A 12,335-nucleotide genomic window follows, 5' to 3' on the forward strand; every position below is an offset into this window, starting at 1 on the left:
CCTGCTCAGTGGTGAGACAGGGCTTACGCAGCTGCTCCTTGAGAGATGGGAATCGATGCTGGCTCAGTAGTAGAGCGCTTGTCTTTTATGCATGAGGCCCTAGGTTCAATCTCTAGAACCTAGGAAGAAAGACAAAAAACCTTCAACACTTGGCCAAATCCGGAGAAATCCAAGGTCACGATATGGTATAAATTTCTCCGCTCTGATGGTGTAGATATCCGCTATCAAGAACAGATTTGTTTGTTTGTTTCTTGCCTCAGGTTGATTGGTTACATGTCTGATTAGTTTATTGTTTGGCCACTCTGCATCTTCAGCTACCATGACACTTGTGGGGGTGGGGGCAGCTGCTGTGTGCGTTGGTGCCCAACAGAGGGAGCTGAGAAGCCCTGGGGAAGCCCTTGTTCTTAGACCTGGCCTTAGGCCTGGTTCTCTAAGGGCTCAACAGTCCATGCAGACCAGGTAGCCTGTGCCTCAGGTCAGAGTCAACAATCGTCTCTTCTGGAAAGATGAGGCTAGGGCCATGACTCTGGGTAACTCTTCTGTTCCATGTCATCTTTTTGTTTCCTGATGTTGTCATGGATGCTGGATCAAATATACACTCAAAACAGGTTATCAATAAATATCTAAAGGGAAAAGAGATGGGGATAAATATGCAAATAACAAGAAAAAAAAGCAACAGTCTTGTAATCTCAGGTCCAGAAGAAGGATAGATTTTCTATCTAGGCCCATTGGAACAAGTGACCAGACAGATTTGCTTGAAGCATGAGAAACCTTTGGTCTCCTAGCTATGGAGGTCAGAAGTCTGGAATCAGCATCTTGGGGTCAGCCTCAGTGGGAAGGCTGTGAGAAAGAACGCTTGCTTCTGCTTGCAGCTTCTGATGTTTGTTGGAAAGGCTCGGCACTCTTGGCCTGTAGTGGTGTCTTTCCTATCTCTGTCGCCATCTTCTCAGGGTCCTGTCTTGCCTCTGAGTTGATGTTTTATGTTCTTATGAAAGTGACATTCTTGCTGGATTTAGGGTCCACTCTCATCCAGGAAGACCTCCTAACTAAGCAAATCTGCAAACCCTACTCCCAAATCGGTCACGTAGCTGCTGGGATTAGGATTTCAATGTACTTTTGAGTGGACTGAATTTGACTCTCAACAGAGTGCAGTGGGGAATGCGGGGGGTGGTGTGTCTGGCGAGACAGAGTCTCTTAGCCAGAGTACTGAAGAAAGGAGACATGCTTACAGCTGAAACTAGCGAAGGCCACACGTGTTTGGGTGCCACAGGAAGCCTTCAGATAAGAGCGGCTCTCCTCCTCAAAAAGGATACTCTCTCCATCTGTGCTCGTGGCCCTGAAAGTTCTTTTTTTTATCTTCTGTTACTGGCTTAAAAATATTGTATAAATAAAAAGAATTAGAAAATAGCTCTGCTCTGACTCACACGCTGGGCAGAGCCACAGACTCTTGTGCTTATCAAGGAGGACTTCGCTGATACGCTGATGCTGAAGCCAAATCTTGAAAGATGAGGAGTAGGTCTCTAGGCTCAGAAGGTGGGGCTGAGGGTAGGGGTGCAGGGGGAAGAAAGGTAGGTAGGCAGGGGCTTTACGTACAAAGAGAAAAGTGTTCGCCAAGGTATGAAGTTAATTTGCTGACACACTTTGCACCTCCTTTAGGAGGGTGTCACATCTCAAGGCCTGTACTGTCAATTTTATGTGTTGTTTTCAAATATTAAAAAGAAGAAGAGGAAGAGGAAGAAGAGAAAGAAGAGGAGGAGGAGGAAGAAGAAGAAGAAGAGGAGGAGGAAGAGGAGGAGGAGGAGGAGGAGGCAAGGCTGGAGGTGTAGCCCAGTGGTTGAGCACCTGCCTAGAGATCACGGGGCCCTAGGTTTCTTCCACTTCCATTATTGCAGGGGGAAGGGAGGAAGGTCAAACCTGTTTCTGGTTTCAATGTGCACATAAGAAAATGATAACACTAGGAACTCATATCAGGAGGAATCAGCTATCAGACACATTTGCCAAAGCACAAATATGGAAACCCCACTCTCAGCAAGATCTGGAGAAATCAAAGAGCCGAATGTGGTAGAAATTCTTCTGCCCTGACTGCAGAAAAAGATCAGCCAATATTTTTTCCCCCTCTGATATATTTCATTCTGCACAAAGGGCCAAACTGGATTCTTACGAACCCGATTGTGAACCAAGATACAAGATTCAGAATCCTCTCCAGGATCTAGGAAAAGTAACTCCCCATTCTTCTTCCCAGAGAAGTACCCCCAGCTTGTCGCCTCAGAGCCTGAATCAGGGTCTGACCCGGTTTCTGTTCCAGAACTACTGCCCTGTTTTTTTGGCACAGGGATATACAGGATGCCAGCAAAGTTCACACCGGGTCATAGCAGTCTCTTTAAAGGCAAGATGATTCATGGTTGGGTGGGGGAGAAAGGGTATTGAGGGAAAGGAAGTACTGAGCAGGAGGGGGTGGAGCCATGCAATTATAAAATTGACTGCAGGAAAAGCTAGTCCTGAGAGTGTTGGGATCCTATGTTCTTACTATTGCTATTTAAGCACCAGCATTAAAGCAGAGAGGGGGTTGGAATGAGAAGCAGATCTCACAACTAGGTTGCCTATTGCAGTAGAATGGGTTCCATGCCTGTGTATTTATTACAATTGCAAAGTATTAATTTCTCTTCATATCTGACAAAAAAAAAAAAAAAGAAGCAAAGATCTCCCCCAGCCATGTAGCTGGTAGAATAAGATTTTGGCTGCAGGGGGATGAGTGAGTAATTTGTCTTCTTCTCTTTGATTGGCTGACAGGGTCTTCTATTCTGCATGTTCATTCTGTAGTTAAGGAGAGTGTTTGTAATTTACAGTTTTAGTTGGGTGCTATTATCCCCGTCCTGGCAGAAGGCATCTGTGGCAGGAGGGGCAAAGCAAAACGAGAACCTCCAGTAGGAGGTTCTTAGATACCGCCGACTCCCTGCCCCAGCTCCCAGCCCCACTTCCAGGTCTTTGTGGAGGCTTCAAACCACCTGCCGATCCCCTCTGAAACCCTGACTGGACAATTTCTTCTATGAACTCGAGTTATTTATGTTAAAAAAAAAAAAAGGAAATCTTGCCAATGCATTTCTTTTTCTGCGCTGCTTCCTCTTTGGAGGCAAGCTGGGTAAATTCCTCACAAAAGGATGTTCTTAAACTATGACCCTTATTCAGACCAGCTTGTCCTGGCCAATATTTATTCAAGAAAAATAAAGTAGCTAAGAGAGAGCTTGCTGTCATGTTTTTCTCATGTCACGAAGCGAGAAGGACAGAGAAGTCTCCCGGAGCTCCCGTAAGGATCCTATGTTTATCTCTGCAGCCTGCTATGGTCCACGCCTCCCTCTGGAAGCACCCTGTGTCTGACGAGTACACCCCTCAAGTGCCACTGTCTTACGTTCACACGACGGTGCCTCTGGCTTGGATTTTAATTTAGAAAATGGATTTCTTTTGAGGAAAAAAATGCCAAGTTGTTAATGAAACACTAAAAATAGAGTCCCAAAAGTTTCCAGCCAATACCAAGCAAGGTTTAACTCACATACTCTCAGCCTTAAAATGTTGCCTGTCTTCTTCTCATTTAAAAAGAGTTGTGCTTATTAGATGATTGGAGTAACAAACTATGATATTTAACAGGCCCGTTTCCTCAAACTCAACCTTGGTCAGGGTGGCCTCGATGACAAATCATCTCTGGCTTGCTGACAAATTAGTAATGGTTAAAAATTCTTCAAAAACCGTCTCATTCCCTTTAGAAGTATCCCATTGGGATGAGTTTATTATACACTAAAAAACAGATTTCTTTTCAATAGACTTGGTATGTTTTCTTGTTAAACAGCAAAATGTATAATTTTCATGTGTGGGTATGAATGTGTGTATGTGTACCTGTGCATTTGTGTAGGTCAGAGGTCAATGTTTGGTATTTTCCATAGCCACTCGACATCTTAATTTTTAAACATTATTTATTATATTATGTATCTTTCCGTGTATGTGTGTGCACGCACACACACATGTGCATAAGTGTGTGCATGTATGTGTGTGTATGAGTGAGTATGTCTCTCTGTATGTCTGTATGCCAGATCAGTGTCCAGTGTTCTCTTTCCCTTCCTTCATCATACTACATTTTTTATTGGTGTGTGTGTGTGTATATGTGTATGTGTGTATGTGTATGTGTGTGTGTATGTGTATGTGTGTGTATGTGTGTGTATGTGTATGTGTGTATATGTGTGTGTATGTGTGTATGTGTATGTGTGTGTATGTGTGTATGTGTGTGTATGTGTGTGTGTATGTGTGTATGTGTATGTGTGTGTGTATGTGTATGTGTGTGTATGTGTATGTGTGTATGTGTATGTGTATGTGTGTGTATGTGTATGTGTGTATGTGTGTGTATGTGTGTATGTGTGTGTATGTGTATGTGTGTGTATGTGTGTATGTGTATGTGTATGTGTGTATGTGTATGTGTGTATGTGTATGTGTGTAGTGTGTATGTGTATGTGTGTGTATGTATATGTGTGTGTGTATATGTGTATATGTGTATGTGTGTATGTGTATGTGTGTATGTGTATGTGTGTGTATGTGTATGTGTATGTGTGTGTATGTGTATGTGTGTAGTGTGTATGTGTATGTGTGTGTGTGTATGTGTGTATGTGTGTGTGTATGTGTTTCAGTGTAGCACTGTAAGTACATACGTGGGTGAAGAAATCAGCTAGGGGTTCTTCCTTTCCACTAGGAAGGTACCAGGAATTCCATCTTTCTGAGCCTTATTTTTGAGACAGGGACTTTTTACATGTGTCCAGCTAGACTGCCTAGCCAGCTAATCCCAGGGATCCTCCTGTCTCCACTTCCCCAGCGCTGGGTTTACTGGTGTGCCAGCACACCCAACTTTTTACATGGGTGCTGAGGATCACAACTCCAGTTCTCACACTCTGAAGCAAGGATGCACTGACTAAGTCATAGCCCAAGCCCCCAAAAATATACTTTCCATTATTAATACCTAAAGCCATTTGTTCCTAAAAGGTATCAACGCCACACTATTTAGCCACAAACAGCAACTTCCCAAACCAGCTACAATGCTAGAACATTACTGCTTTCTAGCACACGTGTCGGCTTTTCAGCAATTCAAGTGACCAGAGTCTGAGCACCCTCCAGGAAGACTCAGGCACAGATGAGCCTAATAGCTTTTGCTTCACAGGCCTGCAGCGTATCTACCAATGGGACAATGCATTCAGACAGATGACTCTCAGAAGACAGGTGATATAGTCTGTGTCACATGGAGAAAGAGGACATTCAGATGAAGAAGGGCAAGCATCAGCTAATATCTGTTGCATGCTTGCAAGAAGCCATCCAGGATCCAGAGGTGTCCAGCTCTTTGAGGCTAATCCTGTTTTGCCAATCTCATCACTTGATTGCTTGATAGCTGACTGTGGAAAATGTTGAATTATGGGGCTGAAAGAGTAGAGGACTTGCCTGACATAATGAAGCTCTGGGCTCAATCACTTTACCCAGTAAGCAAACAAAGAAAAAGATATATACTTAAATATAAATATAAATGTGTATTTGTGTGTATATGATCGCTTATATATTCATGTGTATACATCTCTGCATACAAGCACGTGTATATATTTATTTCATATATGTATATATATATTTATGCTTTTATATGTGTTACCAATATGTTTCATTTATCCCAGTGAATGGTGAATGTACATGTTTTCATTTCAACATTTAATCAATAAGAAATTATCGAGGAGCCAGGTGGTGGTGGCACACGCCTTTAGTCCCAGCACTGGGGAGGCAGAGGCAGGCAGATCTCTGTGAGTTTGAGACCAGCCTGGTCTACAAGAGCTAGTTCCAGGACAGGCTCAAAAACTACAGAGAAACCCTGTCTCGAAAAACCAAAAAAAAAAAAAAAAAAGAAATTATTGAGGTACTGAATATATGTATATACATATTTGTATCCTTCATATACACAGATATCTAAGTAAGTCTTTACATTTTGAAGCATATTTCATGCTTACAGTACATTTCAATTTAAACTAGCCAAGTTTCAATAGCTCAAAGACTGTACTGGAGAGCGAGACTCTATATTAAAATATTTATGTGGTTGTTTTTAAAATTGCTATTTTGTTTAGTTTAGTTAGATATGTGTATTGTTGACTCATAAACTGGCAGCAGATACTATAGTGCAAGGGCTTTTAGCCAACCCTTTTTCTGTGGCTCTGGGGAATAGAACCCAGGGTCTTGCTGATGCTATACTCCAAGTCCTCATTCCACTCTTGAATATTAGTGATGTCATTTCATGATCAAGAAGCCTGCGCTGCTGTAGTTTATAAGAGATCAAAGACGTAGTTCTGAAGCAGGCCTGTAAGAGTCTGTAGGCAGTACCCAGGCTGGGGACTCAGGTCTGTAAGAGTCTGTAGGCTGTACCCAGCCTCAGGATTCAGGTCTGTAAGTCTGTAGGCTGCACACAGCCTCAGGATTCAGGTCTGTAAATCTGTAGGATGCACACAGCCTCAGGACTCAGGTCTGTAAGTCTGTAGGCTGCACACAGCCTCAGGACTCAGGTCTGTAAGTCTGTAGGCTGTAAACAGGCTCAGGACTCAGGTCTGTAAGTCTGTAGGCTGTAAACAGGCTCAGGACTCAGGTCTGTAAGTCTGTAGGCTGTAAACAGGCTCAGGACTCAGGTCTGTAAGTCTGTAGGCTGCACACAGCCTCAGGACTCAGGTCTGTAAGTAGAACCTCTGGACTTCAGCTAGGATGTGGCCCACAGACCCCAGAGTCTATTGAATGGGCAGCTTTCACTTTTGTTTCTAGTTTGCCTCGTTATTCTGGTTTATTTCCCCACAGGCTTCTTTAGGAGTACAATCTAAGCAAAGTGTAACAGCTTGCTCTGTTTTTAAGATGACATATAGGATAAACCCCTTTTTGCAAGAGCATGGTTAAAGAGCTGGCCTCAGTGTTTCCATTAAAAATTCAAAGTTTCCAGGATTATTGCATAGCCATAACAAATTGTTCCAGGCAGAAACTTGGCAAGTATTTCTCTACTGTGGGAGGAAAGACGTTTAACAATTCTAAAGAGATAAGAATAAATAAATGTTTACTACTTCAACTTCGATGATCTTTGATAGGAGGTGCACTTAGATAAGACGTATTTCGTCTTCACATTTGGTCTGGTTTACAAAGTTGAAAGGCTAATAGGAGCTTGTAAGCCTAACCTTGCTCAAGAGTTATACAACTGTTCTCCTACCCCCACCCCAACATTTCAGTGAGTGCCGTCTTGGATTCTCAGTGCTTCCAGGGCTGCCTGTGTGTTTCTGAGAGGCACTGGCCGGCCAGCAGTGAGCCTCCTCACCCTGCTGAAGATACACATTCTTAGAAAGGTAAGGTTGGTAAACTCTTTGTTGGCTAGTCCATCTTCCTCAGTGTGTGTTCTTGGGGGGGGGGGGCTGTGTACTGTATACTAGATTCAAAACAAGTAGTAGCTGAGGAACAAGGACAGAAAGAACAGCTCGAGAATTCAGACACAGGTTCTAATTATAAGATTCCATGTAGTCTGCAACTCACCATGTAGCTGAGGTTGGCTTTGGTCTCTAGTTTTCTCTGTCTTCACTTCCGGAATGCTGTACCCTAGGTCTGAGGCTCCAGGCCTGGTGCTCTATTCTTCATCTCTTACTGAATGCATGCTTATCAGCTGGAAAACGTTCTAGGCTGTCATCCCAGCACTCCTGTGGTTCTGATAGGAGGACTGGAGGTTCTAGGCCAGCCTGGGCTACATCATGAAATCCACCTACAATAAATAAATAGATACTCACTAAATGTCAACTAGATCTCACTATGTAGCTTCCTGATTCAATATTGGCTTTTCTTATGTGCCCTACCCACCTGAGGGAAGTGTTTAAGGATATGATATAGGAGAAATGTGAACAGCATGAAAAACCATATAAATATAATCAAATTGATAGTCATCATGGCAAGCAGTTGAAACAGCCCCAAATGAGACATTTTTGAAAGTATTACAAAAAATCATCTACTTTTTAACCAATGCGTTTGATTCAAAATCAATTTATTGAGTATAATATTGATGAACTAACTCCCTTCTTAGTTATGCATCTTAGTTTCTCTCAGGGTTGTCTATTCTGAAAAATTAACATTATTTTTGACTAGAGAAAACCAATGCATCCTTTAACTAAATTTTATCATGTGCATTTACTTACTGTGAAGGTGTATGTGGGGGGGGGGTCACTCACACCGAAGTGCTGCTGTGGAAGTCAGAGGAAAACTTGCAGGACTTGGTCTGTCCTTCCACCACGTGGATCAGGGACTGAACCTGGGTCCTCAGGCTTGGTGGTAAGTTCTTTTAACCTTTGAGGTATGCCACCAGGAAGGCTTTTTGCTTTTTTTTTCCCCTAAGACAACATCCCACCTATCCTAGACTGTCCTTGAACTTGGCATGCAGTTCAGGAACAACGATTTGGAATTTCCCAGTCTCCTGCCGAAATTACAGGTGTGTGCCAGCCACACCCATTGTGGTGCTGGGCATCAAACCGGGGCTTTGTGCATTCTTGGCAATAAGGTACCTTTCCTAAGCAGGATTCTTGAAGTCCACTGGAAGAATGCAAGCCTAAAACTTGAAACGAGTATATCTTGTATCTTTTATTTTATGTAATTTGCAATCTGTTCAATTATTTAGTTGCTGTAATCGGGTAGGCAGTGTGTTTGTTAGCTTTTTCGTTTTGTTTTGTTTGGAATGGCATAACAGGCTACTTCCAATGCAAACATATACTACAGTTTAAAAATCTGTCATGCTTTGGAGCGCCCTGTGTACAATGGCTGTCCTAAGCACTCTTGTGCTCCCTCTACTGCCTCAGAGAACACATTCCTAGTGAAGACCCCAGCACACTCATTGCAAGCCAGTTTCTTTCATTGATGAACTGCCATTTCCTTCACACATATATAGTCACCCCTCAAACGGGAAGGCTAGTTTTAGGGTTCCTCTTAAATACCCAAATCTTAGATCGTACAAGTGTATTATATAATGTTTACATACCGTGTATTAACATCCTCTTAATGCTTTAACATAATCAGTAATTTAAATTTACAGTATAACTTTAAGTTTTAAGGAATCTCTAGATTACTGATAGCACCCTGGTGTGGTGGAAAGACTTGTTATTCTGTATTCTGTGTGGAGCATGGTGAGGGGTAAGTCTATAGGTATTCAGTGCAGATGGCTTTTAAAAATACTATGTTTCCTACTATAAACTGGTTACATTTGGGGATGCAGAGGTCCAGGAGCAATGTGTTATTTTTTTTCCCCATGGGTAAAATAATTAACATAAAGGTAATTCATTGGTGAATTAAGTTCTGTATCATGGCCAAATGTGCCCAGACAGGGCCCATGAAGATCAGTGTTCTTCAGGCTGAGATGCGCCCAATCTTAGTCAGGCAGCTAGTTCAAAGGCAGACTCTGACTGTATATCGTGGGGTAGGAGCCTTGATTCTGAAGTCTAAACTCCTCCAGACGGTGGTGCTATGGTAGGCGCCGTGACATTTTGGACTCCAATTTTAAACGCAGAAATGTAATATATAAAAGTCTTGTGACTTAATATACAGTAGCCAGTCCATTTTAAACTTTCAAAAGTAGATGGGACAAAAACATTAAAATCTATAGAAGGTGGGCTGGAGACATGACTTGGGTCTTGAGAGCACTTGCTGCAGGACACTGTGGCCCTGAGTGTGGACCCCAGCACTCATTAAAGGAGTCTGGCATCCCACATGCCTTTACCTCAGCGTGGAGAGGGAAGAGGCAAGAGGCAATGGCTAGGTTTGCTGGCTTCTAGCCTAGTGGAGAAGAGATGATCCTCAGATTCAGGTAAAGACCCCGTCTCAAAGGAGTACTTGGAAAGTGTCAGGATGCACGTACGCATGCACGCACACGCACATACACACACTGAAAAAATCTTTAGAAAAACAAATAAAGGGTACTAACATTTCTTTTCACGTTGTTTAAGTCATTCATAACACAGATTAGGAGTAAGGCTCAGAGGGCCTTCCTCCTCAATTTGACTCCATTTCAAAGCTTGACTGAGTCTTGTATAAATATAATATCAGATTTGGGTTCAGGGGAACGGTGCTATACAGCCGTCGCCTGTCACCTTGGAAACTGCTCTGTTACCACCGAGTTTTCATTTGCGTGAGATCTTTTGCTTTTAAAGAACCTGTCCTGTTACCTCTGATGGTGCATTTGATGCTCTGTCATCTGGAAAGAAAATGTATCAGCACTCGAGTTATGAAGTTGCATCATGGGTATTATGTTTGTGTTGGACCTCGCAGCAAGCAATAGCTGGAGGGTGTGTGTGTGTGTGTGTGTGTGTGAGAGAGAGAGAGAGAGAGAGAGAGAGAGAGAGAGAGAGAGACAGAGAGAGAGAGAGACAGAGAGAGGAAAGGAGGAGACAGTGTGACGTGTTGCAGTTTATGGCTTTAATCGTAACGGCTAGGAGAGTAAACAGCAATTTTTTATTAATTATTTTTACTGTGTGGGTAATGCACATATTTAGCTTTCTTCGGGGAACATTTAAATTAATTGACTAAGTCAAATATGAATTATGTGTTTTAATATGTTTAAGGTTGTTAAAATAATGCAAATTAACTGCTTGCACCAACGTAATAATTACAATATTAGTTTTTCCCTTGAAAATTCTCTAAATGTAAGATGTCTAAAAATAGAGTGGAGGTGGATTGGACAGTTTGCAGATTATGAGCTGGAATGAAAACATCTCAGTTACGCCAGAAACATGGCAACCAATATTTTCTGTTATAAAAATATTTTAGATGGATTTCGGTTTTTTGTTTTGTTTTTTTTTTATGAAAGCTGTCTGCAACTGAAGCGAAGAGCAGAAGCTTTGTCGATTCACGGGCCAGCAGCAACAATACCTGTAGTGCAAAGCTTCCGCCTGTTCCACACGAAGACGGCAAGCTTCCGCTCCTGTTCAAAGACAGCTTTTCCAAGAGCACCGAAAGAAAGCACCCGATTAAGCTCTGAACTATTAACCTTCACCTGGATAAAGCTCAGGAGGGAAAACAAAACTAGTCAGAGCCTTGACAGGCAACTCCTGTTAACCGTCCACTAGAGGCTGTAATGAGACCAACGATGTCACTTTAGTGTATGAAGTCTAACAATCAGGGATCTTTAAGTGAACAGAAACACAAGTTACGGAGCGGGGTGGGAGGGAACAGTCGTAGTTCTATTTAAGTAGCTGTGGACGTGTGCACGGTATTTCAAACCTGAGAATAGATATGTAGCCCCCCCCCCGCGCCATGACTTTTTTTAAATTTTAATCTGAAGTGCTGACTCCACAAAACAGTAGTTTAGAAAGCTCACAGGTTTCTCTTGGTGATTCTGTACTCTGCTTCAGACACTGACTGTTAGGTCCTAAGTAAACGGAGCCAAAAGGTCTCTCAAATCCCGCTCTTAGTCAATAATAGAGGCTTCCTACAAGACCAAGGGATCGAGTTTCTAGACTCTGAGTTCTAAGCACCTGAAAGAGGTCAGATGCTGGCCTGACACCTACTGGTCTTCTAGAATTATCTGCAGCAAAGAGAACGCGGCACTGAGCGACCCTTGTAGGGTTGTGTCCGCTCTTCCACTGGGTGCCACACCTGTTGGCAAGGTGCACTCCTCCGGGGAAGATTCCTTCCCACCGAGCTCACACCTGGCAGCGGTGTAGCGGAGGGCGGGGGGGGGGGGGGGGGCGAGGACTCCATGTCTGCGTTTAGCCACCGGGACTAGGGGAAGTTCCTTCGCCGTGGACTCCTGAGAATGGCCATAGAAAGCTCGATGCACCAGTTACCTCACTTCCGATGAAATGAATGATCCCCAGTTAGCTGCGAGAGGAGTGAGCAGGTCGGCTACCAGGGCTAAACCCGAGACGTCCCATTCCTGCTGCAGATTTCTAGATCTGCAGAATTAGAAAGGAGGCCGGGAGGTCGCCAGCTTGTCCGGGCAGGAAAGGTGACGGCGCCAGTGCAAACTGAGGAAGCCTGAGAACTTTCCCGAGTTGCAAGCCAAGGCGCGGGCCCGGAGTCAGGTTGCTCAGGGCTCACGGGCAGGAGGGTTAACAGCGTGGATACTGTGAGTCCTCTTAGACGCGCACCGGGGTTGGGGGTTGGGGGCATCAAGGTCACTTCAGGATTAGAATCAGCCGAGTTCCCCGCATCCTTGGTTATTTTACCAGGTGGGAGCCGAAGCCTGACACCCGTTGCGGTGAGTACTCCAGGTTACCGGAGTTGCACAGTGCACTCGCCTTGGCCCCTCCAACTAGGTTGCAAGGAGCCGA

General features: G+C 43.6%; 1 long non-coding RNA gene across 1 annotated transcript; it reads right to left on the reverse strand.

Moving 5' to 3' along the window:
• Positions 1 to 508: 508 nt before the first annotated feature.
• LOC121443264 lies at positions 509 to 11,076 on the reverse strand. Its single transcript, XR_005973643.1, has 3 exons — positions 10,933 to 11,076; positions 7,567 to 7,789; positions 509 to 623 (listed from the first exon to the last, which is right to left on the reverse strand). It is a non-coding gene; the product is annotated as an uncharacterized LOC121443264 (long non-coding RNA).
• Between the last annotated feature and the right edge of the window lie 1,259 nt (positions 11,077 to 12,335).

Source organism: Microtus oregoni, unplaced genomic scaffold (genome assembly GCF_018167655.1).
Source record: "Microtus oregoni isolate MIOR12 unplaced genomic scaffold, Mior012 000103F_ref0000194, whole genome shotgun sequence".
NCBI classification, from domain to species: domain Eukaryota; kingdom Metazoa; phylum Chordata; class Mammalia; order Rodentia; family Cricetidae; genus Microtus; species Microtus oregoni.